The following is a 10,451-nucleotide window of genomic DNA, read 5'->3' as shown; positions in this document are numbered from 1 at the left end:
TGTTTACTATTGGGACTTTTTGGAGATTTTAAGGTCAATAATTGTGGTTATGAAATGGACTGTAATAGTTGGACACCAAAAATTTATAGAATTTTTGTATACAATCAAAAAGATTAATCGTTTCCTTCGTTACTGTAGGATTTTTGTATACAACTAAAAGGCTCGAATAATATTATTAGTATTATTATCATCATTTTTATGTTATAATTATAATTATTATTATTGTTAGAGAAAACTACACTCCCCTTCCTTGCGAGATGCTAAAATGACACTCCACTTTCTTCTATTTTATAAATGTACATTCTCCTCCCTTCTAACTTTTAAAAAACTTCTTCTTTAATCTATTTAAATTTTTTGTGTTAATTAATGTTAACTTTATCCATTTTTTAAGAAAAAATAAATTATTTTTTGAAAAAATATCCATTAACAAAAATTTTATTTTTTATCATTAAATTTTTCTTACCAAAATACCCTTTAATAAATTATTCTTTTATTGATTAAATTGTATCTTTTTATCAAAATATTTTCAAAAAAATTAATAATTAAATTATTTTTTTTCTAAGATACTTACTGTTCATACCCTGGCCCAACGCTAAGGCCCATGTCCAAACTACAGATCCAACCACAAGGTTAGGCTCCTCAGAACACTGACCTTCTCTTTAGAAGTCGGTTCTCCCCACGACTTGCTCTAAAGAAGTCGGGAGCAAAGATTAGCTGGCAGATAATAACTGCCCCTAAAATCTCTCAACCCACTTTCAGGAGTTATATCGTAACCTCCCTAAGATAAAGGGACGGTTATCCACCCTAAAAGGTGGAACTACTTCAACGGTGGTTATTGGTTCACCACTATAAATAAACTGACACCTCTCAGGTATCTCTAAGTCCCAATACTCTCTAGACCTGCTCACACCTTTGCTAACTTAGGCATCGGAGTGTCTTTGCAGGTACCACCCCCCATTCTCTCACATTCACAAGTCGGAAGGAGCCTCTAAAGGCACAAACCCGCTCAAAGGCTTCCTCCCTCATATGATTGAGCCAACCCAACGAGTCCAGCCCATTAACCTCCGGTTACCCAACGTAACATTGGTGCCGTTACTGGGGACCCGAGGGATCAACCAATAATGGCAGACAACTCACCAGAAGATGGTCATACAGCGTCTGATTCCGAGCAAGAAAATCCAAATATCGAAAACAATGACACAGACCTGACCCTTCATCAAAGAACCAGCGACCAGCATAGAAAAGGCACCTCTGGGCTCAAAAACCCAAAGGTAAACTCCTCGGAAGGACGATAATCCGGAAAGGAAGGGCCACCTCATGCAACCGAACTAATGGGACTGGTCCACGGCCACCAAGGTCGTCTGGAGCAACTGGAACAGGAACTAGAACGACAATGAGAGGTGGAGCGAAACCTCAGGGAGGAAATAGAACGACGAAAAGAGTTGGAAGAAAATCTCTTAAAACTTAAATCCTCCCTTAAAAGCCGGAACTCCCACGGCGACCGAGAAGAGTCGCCCCTGGGAGGAGAGGACCCGTTCAGTGAGGACATAATGAGGGCGAAAGTTCCAAGAAACTTCAAAAGCCCTGATATGAACCTCTATGACGGAACCACAGACCCGAAGCATCACTTAAGCAATTTCAAAAGTCGGATGTATCTGGCTGATGCTTCTGATGCAACTCGCTGCAAGGCTTTTCCGACCACCCTGTCGAAAGCGGCGATGAAGTGGTTTGATAGCCTCCCTCCAAGGTCGGTTACCAGCTTTGAGGACCTTTTAAGAAAATTCCTAATGCGATTCTCCATCCAGAAGGATAAAGTAAAACACGCACCGAGCCTCCTGGGAGTTAAACAGGAGGTCGGGGAACCTTTACGTGATTACATGGAAAGGTTCAAGAAAGCGTGTTTGGAAATTCAAGACCTGCCCACAAAGGCAGTTATCATGGGATTAGTAAATGGACTTAGAGATGGCCTCTTCTCTCAGTCCATATCAAAAAGGCACCCGACCTCTTTGAGCGATGTATAAGAGAGAGCAGAAAAGTAGATCAACATGGAGGAAAATGCCAAACTACGGGAGCCCAGCTGGCGACTGGGGCCCCCTCACTCAGCAAAAGAAAAAGAAAGGGAGCCTAAGAAAAAAGAGGAGGTCGGCCCCGACATGCCTAGGAGATATCACTCCTACACTCCTCTAAAAGTCTCCCTAGTAAACGTATACAGAGAAATCTTCAACACTGAAAGATTGCCGCCTCCCAGACCCATCAAAAATAAAAAGGGGGGGAGTCGCGGCGACTACTGCGAGTACCATAAAATGTATGGCCACTCAACAAATGATTGCTACGACCTCAAAAATGTGATAGAAAGGTTGGCCAGGGAAGGCCGACTTGATAGATACCTCACGGATAGGTCAGACAATCATGAAAAAAGAAAGCGAGATGATGAAGACAGAAGAGACCCGCCGCCACAAACTCCCGAGAGACACATACATACAATCTCTAGAGGATTTGTAGGAGGGGGCTCACTAAATCATCTCGCAAAAGACACCTGAAGCGAGCTTATCAAGTTGGAAACGAATCTCCCGATCTCCCAACCATCTCGTTCACCAAAGAGGATGGACAGTGGATTGTCCCCGGGCATAACGACCCGGTGGTAATAACCATGATCTTGGCAAATGCCAACCTCCACAGGACCTTGGTGGATCAAGGGAGTTCGGCAGATATACTTTTTAAATCCGCATTCGATAAGTTAGGGTTGGATGAAAGGGAGCTAAAAGCTTACCTGGACACCCTATATGGATTAGGAGACATGCCAATCAAGCCACTGGGATACATCCCCCTTCACACGACCTTCGGAAAGGGAGAAAATTCCAAAACTCTGAGCATTGACTTCATCGTCATTGATGTCGGATCGGCGTATAACGCCTTAATCGGCAGGACTACGTTAAATCGGCTCAGAGCGGTGGTGTCAACCCCCTCACCTTTGCATGAAATTTCCAACACCTAAGGGAATAGCAACGGTACGAGGAGACCAAAAATTGGCAAGAAAATGCTACAATAAAAGCTTAAACCTCCGAGGAAAGAGCAAGGAAGTCCACACCATAGAACTCGGGGGAATAAAAGCAAGGGAAGAGCTGCGACCACAACCGGGTGGAAGAACCGAAGAGGTTCAAATCGGAAAAGAGGAAGAAAAAAGAACCAACATAGGGGCCAGCCTAGACGAAGGTCTGAAACAAAGGCTAATAAAGCTCCTACAACAAAATTCCGACCTCTGCGCTTGGAAAGCTTCCGACATGCCAGGGATAGACCCTCGGCTCATGTCCCACAAGCTTTCGATACACCCTGGATCACGACCCATACAGCAGCACATGAGTAAGCTCGGTGCAGAACGAGCTCAGGTGGTGGAAGAGTGATGAGCGGATAATTTGTACCCTTTTTGGCATTGTTTTTAGTATGATTTTAGTAGTTTTAGTTGAGTTTTTAGTATATTTTTATTAAGTTTTTAGTTAAAATTCACTTTTCTGGATTTTACTATGAGTTTGTGTGTTTTTCTGTGATTTCAGGTATTTTCTGGCTGAAATTGAGGGACCTGAGCAAAAATCTGATCCAGAGACTGAAAAGGACTGCAGATGCTGTTGGATTCTGACCTCCCTGCACTCGAAGTGGATTTTCTGGAGCTACAGAAGCCCAATTGGCGCGCTCTCAACGGCGTTGGAAAGTAGACATCCTGGGCTTTCCAGCAATATATGATAGTTCATACTTTGCCCAAGATTTGATGGCCTAAACCGGCGTTCAAAGTCACCCTCAGAAATCCCAGCGTTAAACGCCGGAACTGGCACCAAAATGGGAGTTAAACGCCCAAACTGGCATAAAAGCTGGCGTTTAACTCCAGGAAGAGTCTCTACACGAAAATGCTTCATTGCTCAGCCCAAGCACACACCAAGTGGGCCCGGAAGTGGATTTTTATGTCATTTACTCATCTCTGTACACCCTAGGCTACTAGTTCTCTATATATAGGACCTTTTACTATTGTATTTTCATCTTGGTTCTTCTGGTTCCCTCTCTGGGGCCGAAACCAATGATCACTCTTGTTCTTATGTATTTTCAACGGTGGAGTTTCTACACACCATAGATTAAGGTGTGGAGCTCTGCTGTACCTCGAGTATTAATGCAATTACTATTGTTCTTCTATTCAATTCCGCTTGTTCTTTGTCCAAGATATCACTTGTTCTTCAACTTGATGAATGTGATGATCCGTGACACTCATCATCATTCTCACTCATGAACAAGGTGACTGACAACCACTCTTGTTCTACAAGCAATCAAAGCTCTAGTGAATATCTCTTGGATTCCTGATAACACGATGCATGGTTGATCGCCTGACAACCGAGTGCTCGCCTGACAAACGAGCCAGCCATTCCGTGAGATCAGAGTCTTCGTGGTATAAGCGAGAACTGATGGCGGCATTCAAGAGAATCCGGAAGGTTTAACCTTGTCTGTGGTATTCTGAGTAGGATTCAATGATTGAATGACTGTGACGTGCTTCAAACTCCTGAAGGCGGGGCGTTAGTGACAGACGCAAAAGAATCACTGGATTCTATTCCGGCCTGATTGAGAACCGACAGATGGATAGCCGTGCCGTGACAGGGTGCGTTGAACATTTCCAATGAGAGGATGGGAGGTAGCCACTGACAACGGTGAAACCCTTGCATAAGCTTGCCATGGAAAGGAATAAGAAGGATTGGATGAAGACAGTAGGAAAGCAGAGAGACGGAAGGGAAGGCATCTTCATACGCTTATCTGAAGTTCCTATCAATAAATTACATAAGTACCTCTATCTTTATCTTTATGTTTCATTCGTACATCACTATATCCATTTGAGTCTGTCTGACTAAGATTTACAAGGTGACCATAGCTTGCTTCATACCAACAATCTCCGTGGGATCGACCCTTACTCACGTAAGGTATTACTTGGACGACCCAGTGCACTTGCTGGTTAGTTGTGCGAAGTTGTGTAATGCCATGGAATTGAGCTACCAAGTTTTTGGAGTTCATGACCGGGGATTATGAGAGTTGTGAAAAGTATTGTTCACAATTTCGCGCACCAAGTTTTTGGCGCCGTTGCCGGGGATTGTTTTGTGTATGGACAACTGACGGTTCATCTTGTTGCTTAGATTAGGTATTTTTTTCTTCAGAGTTCTTAAGAATGAATTCTAGTGTTTCAAGGTGATGTTCTTATCATCACCAAAGCTGATTGATCTTCATCAATTTAGCTCTTGAATGCAATGTCCTGCTGAAGCTTGGCTAGCCATGTCTAATTCCTTTAGACTGAAGCTTTAGACTAACATTGCATGATTCCTAGAATTCTCATTAAGAATTTTGATACCTTTATTTTCTTTTCATAAAATTTTCGAAAAAAAGCACAAAAAAATTACAAAATCATAAAAACCAAAAATATTTTATGAGTCTAGTGTCTCATCTTAAGTTTGGTGTCAATTGCATGCATTCATTCATGTGTCTTAAGGATCTTCAAGTAATTCTTGATTATTTCTTACTTTGATCTTTGAATTCTCTGGACTTGAGTGTTTTGTGTGTCTCATATGCATTCTCATTAGTGTCAGTAGTATACAAACTGCTAAGTTTGGTGTCTTGCATGCATTGTTATTTGGTTTTAGTTGCATTTTGATTATTAAAAATCCAAAAATATTTTTAATTTGTGTCTTCTCAAGTCAATAATACAGAGAATTGAAGATTCAGAACATACAGCAGAGGAATTGCACAGAAAAAGCTGGGCGTTCAAAACGCCCAGTGAAGAAGGACAGACTGGCGTTTAAACGCCAGCCAGGGTACCTGGTTGGGCGTTTAATGCCCAAAAAGGGTGCATTTTGGGCGTTAAACGCCAGAATGGATACCATTCTGGGCGTTTAACGCCAGGATGGCAAAGGGGGAAGATTTTGTTTTCAAATCAATTTTTTTTCAAGTTTTCAAAGTTTTTCAAAATCAAATCTTTTTCAAATCATATCTTTTCAATCAAATGTTTTCAAAATCAATCTCTTTCCTTTTTCAAAGATACTTACTATCAATTAATGATTTGATTGAACATTTCAAGTATGTTGCCTTTTCTGTTGAGAAAGGTTTAATGTTTGAATCATATCTTTTCTTGATAGCCAAGTTACTAATTTTTAAAATCAAATCTTTTTTAAAATTGTTTTCAAATCACATCTTTTCAATCACATATTTTTAAATCAATCATATCTTCTTAACCCCATCTTTTTCAAAATAATTTTCAATCAAATCTTTTTGATTTCTAATTTCAAAATCTTTTTCAAAAATCATCTTATTTCTTTCCCACTCTCATTTTCAAAAATTTAGTAATGTTTTTTTTCAAAAATATTTTCAAAATCTTTCACTTAATTTTCGAAAATTACTTCCCTTCTCCTCACATCCTTCTATTTATGGACTAACACTATTCCTTAATGCAAAAATTCGAACTCCATCTCCTTTGATAAGTTCGAATTTTCCACTTCTGTCTTCTACTATTCTTTTCCTCTGACACTTCAAGGAATCTCTATACTGTGACATAGAGGATTCCACATTTTCTTGTTCCCTTCTCTTTCTTATGAGCAGGAGCAAATACAAAAGCATTCTTGTTGAAGCTGACACTGAACCTGAAGGGACCTTGAAGAGAAAGCTAAGAGAAGCCAAAGCACAACTCTCTTTAGAGGACCTGACCGAATTCTTCAAAGAAGAAGAACACATGGCAGCCGAAAACAACAACAATGCCAACAATGCAAGGAAGGTGCTGGGTGACTTTACTGCACCTACTCCCAACTTCTATGGGAGAAGCATCTCTATCCCTGCCATTGGAGCAAACAACTTTGAGCTTAAGCCTCAATTAGTTTCTCTAATGCAACAGAATTGCAAGTTCCATGGACTTCCAATGGAAGATCCTCATCCGTTTTTAGCTGAGTTCTTGCAAATCTGTGACACAGTCAAGACTAATGGGGTTGACCCTGAGGTCTACAGACTGATGCTATTCCCTTTTGCTGTAAGAGACAGAGCTAGAATATGGTTGGACTCACAACCTAAAGATAGCCTGGACTCTTGGGAAAAGCTAGTCAATGCCTTCTTGGCAAAGTTCTTTCCACCTCAAAAATGGAGTAAGCTTAGAGTGGAAGTCCAAACCTTCAGACAGAAGGATGGAGAATCCCTCTATGAAGCTTGGGAAAGATACAAACAATTAATCAGAAAATGTCCCTCAGACATGCTTTCTGAATGGAGCATCATAGGTATTTTCTATGATGGTCTCTCTGAACTATCCAAGATGTCTTTGGATAGCTCTGCTGGAGGATCTCTTCATTTGAAGAAGACACCTACAGAAGCTCAAGAGCTGATTGAAATGGTTGCAAATAACCAATTCATGTACACTTCTGAAAGGAATCCTGTGAACAATGGGACTAGTCAGAAGAAAGGAGTTCTTGAGATTGACACTCTGAATGCCATACTGGCTCAGAATAAGATATTGACTCAACAAGTCAATTTGATTTATCAAAGTCTGTCTGGAATGCAAAATGCACCTGGCAGTACTAAGGATGCTTCATCTGAGGAAGAAGCTTATGATCCTGAGAACCCTTCAATGGAAGAGGTGAATTACCTAGGAGAATCCTATGGAAACACCTATAATTCTTCATGGAGAAATCATCCAAATTTCTCATGGAAGGATCAACAGAGACCTCAACAAGGTTTCAACAACAATAATGGTGGAAGAAACAGGTTTAGCAATGGCAAGCCTTTTCCATCATCTTCTCAGCAACAGACAGAGAATTCTAAGCAGAACCCCTCTGACTTAGCAACCATGGTCTCTGATCTAATCAAAACCACTCAAAGTTTCATGACTGAAACAAGGTCCTCCATTAGGAGTTTGGAGGCACAAGTGGGACAGCTGAGCAAGAAAATTACTGAACTCCCTCCTAGTACTCTCCCAAGCAATACAGAAGAAAATCCAAAAGGAGAGTGCAAGGCCATCAACATGGCCGAATTTGGAGAGGAAGGAGAGGAAGTGAACGCCACTGAGGAAGACCTCAGTGGGCGTGCACTGACCTCCATTGAGTTCCCCTATGAGGAACCATGGGAATCTGAGGCTCAAAATGAGACCATAGAGATTCCATTGGACTTACTTCTGCCTTTCATGAGCTCTGATGAGTATTCTTCCTCTGAAGAGGACGAGTATGTCACTGAAGAGCAAGTTGCTAAATACCTTGGAGCAATCATGAAGCTAAATGACAAGTTATTTGGAAATGAGACTTGGGAGGATAAACCTCCTTTGCTCACCAAAGAACTGGATGACTTGTCTAGGCAGGAATTACCTCAAAAGAGACAAGATCCTGGGAAGTTTTCAATACCTTGTACCATAGGCACCATGACCTTCAAGAAGGCTCTGTGTGACTTAGGGTCAAGTGTAAACCTCATGCCTCTCTCTGTAATGGAGAAGCTAAGGATCTTTGAGGTGCAAGCTGCAAGAATCTCATTAGAGATGGCAGACAACTCAAGAAAACAAGCTCATGGACTTGTAGAGGATGTTTTGGTGAAGATTGAAGACCATTACATCCCTGCTGATTTCATAGTCCTAGAGACTGGGAAGTGCATGGATGAATCTATCATCCTTGGCAGACCCTTCCTAGCCACAGCAAAGGCTGTGATTGATGTTGATAGAGGCGAACTAATCATTCAAGTGAATGAAGAATCCTTTGTATTTAAGGCTCAAGGATATCCCTCTGTCACCATGGAGAGGAAGCATGAAGAGCTTCTCTCAAATCAGAGTCAAACAGAGCCCCCACAGTCAAACTCTAAGTTTGGTGTTGGGAGGCCACAACCAAACTCTAAGTTTGGTGTTGAACCCCCACATTCAAACTCTAAGTTTGGTGTTGGGAGGTTCCAACATTGCTCTGAGTATCTGTGAGGCTCCATGAGAGCCCTCTGTCAAGCTACTGACATTAAAGAAGCGCTTGTTGGGAGGCAACCCAATGTTATATTTTATCTATTTTCTTTTGTTATTCTATTTTATTTTGTAGGTTGATGATCATGAGAAGTCACAAAATCAATTGAAAAAGCAAAAACAGAATGAAAAACAGGAAGAAAAATAGCACACCCTGGAGGAAGAACTTACTGGCGTTTAAACGCCAGTAAGAGTAGCAGTTGGGCGTTTAACGCCCAGTCTGGCACCATTCTGGGCGTTTAACGCCAGAAAGGGGCACCAGACTGGCGTTAAACGCCAGAAAAGGGTAAGAACCTGGCGTTAAACGCCAGAAATGGGCACCAGCCCGGCGTTTAACGCCAGAATTGGCTCAAAACACGTTTTTGCATGCCATTTGGTGCAGGGATGACTTTTCCTTGACACCTCAGGATCTGTGGACCCTACATGATCCCCACCAACACCACCACTCTCTCTCTTCTTCCCCATTCACCAATCATCTCAATACCTCTCCCCCAAAAACCCTTCAGCTATCAAAACCCATCTTTCTCTTCACCACTCACATCCATCCTTCATAAAACCCCACCTACCTCACCCTTCAAATTCAAACCACTCTCCCTCCCAAACCCACCCATACATGGCCGAACACAAAGCCCTTCCCTTCTTCCTCTTTTCTTCTTCTTCTACTCTCTTCTTTCTTCTTTTGCTCGAGGACGAGCAAACCCTTTAAGTTTGGTGTGGTAAAAGCATTGCTTTTTGTTTTTCCATAACCATTTATGGCATCCAAGGCCGGAGAAACCTCTAAAAAGAGGAAAGGGAAGGCAAAAGCCTCCACCTCCGAGTCATGGGAGATGGAAAGATTCATCTCAAGGGTGCATCAAGACCACTTCTATGAAGTTGTGGCCATGAAGAAGGGTCAACTTTGATCAAAGGTTGGACCAAGTCCTCACAGACATTTGTGAAGAGGGCGCTCAATAGAAGAGAAATTCAAGAGGGAAGCTGGTTCAACTGAGAAGGCATGACCTCAAGCCCATCACTAAGAAAAGGATGGAGCAAGCATGAGGAAATTCCTCATCATGAAATACCTGAGATGCCTCAAGGGATGCACCTTCCTCCACAAAACTACTGGGAGCAACTAAACACCTCCCAATGAGAATTGAGTTCCAACATAGGACAACTAAGGGTGGAACACCAAGAACATTCCATCCTCCTCCATGAAATTAGAGAAGATCAAAGAATCATGAGAGAGGAGCAACAAAGACAAGGAAGAGACATTGAGGAGCTCAATCACTCCATAAGACCTTCAAGAGGAAGAACAAGCCGCCATCACTAAGGTGGACCCGTTCTTTAATCTCCTTGTTCTTTATTCTTCTGTTTTTAGAAAATTTATGCTTATGTTTATCCATGTTTGTGTCTTATGATCATTAGTGTCTTAGTGTCTATGCCTTAAAGTTATGAATGTCCTATGAATCCATCACCTTTCTTAAATGAA

The 10,451-nt window shown here is 41.7% G+C and overlaps 1 non-coding gene across 1 annotated transcript; it reads right to left on the bottom strand.

The window, feature by feature from the left end:
• Nucleotides 1-7,150: 7,150 nt before the first annotated feature.
• On the bottom strand, nt 7,151-7,258 carry LOC130937799 (small nucleolar RNA R71). Its single transcript, XR_009068998.1, has one exon. It is a non-coding gene; the product is annotated as a small nucleolar RNA R71 (small nucleolar RNA).
• Between the last annotated feature and the right edge of the window lie 3,193 nt (nt 7,259-10,451).

The sequence above is a fragment of the Arachis stenosperma genome, chromosome 6 (genome assembly GCF_014773155.1).
Source record: "Arachis stenosperma cultivar V10309 chromosome 6, arast.V10309.gnm1.PFL2, whole genome shotgun sequence".
Lineage (NCBI taxonomy): Eukaryota > Viridiplantae > Streptophyta > Magnoliopsida > Fabales > Fabaceae > Arachis > Arachis stenosperma.
This window is presented reverse-complemented; position numbering and strand designations above follow the sequence as displayed.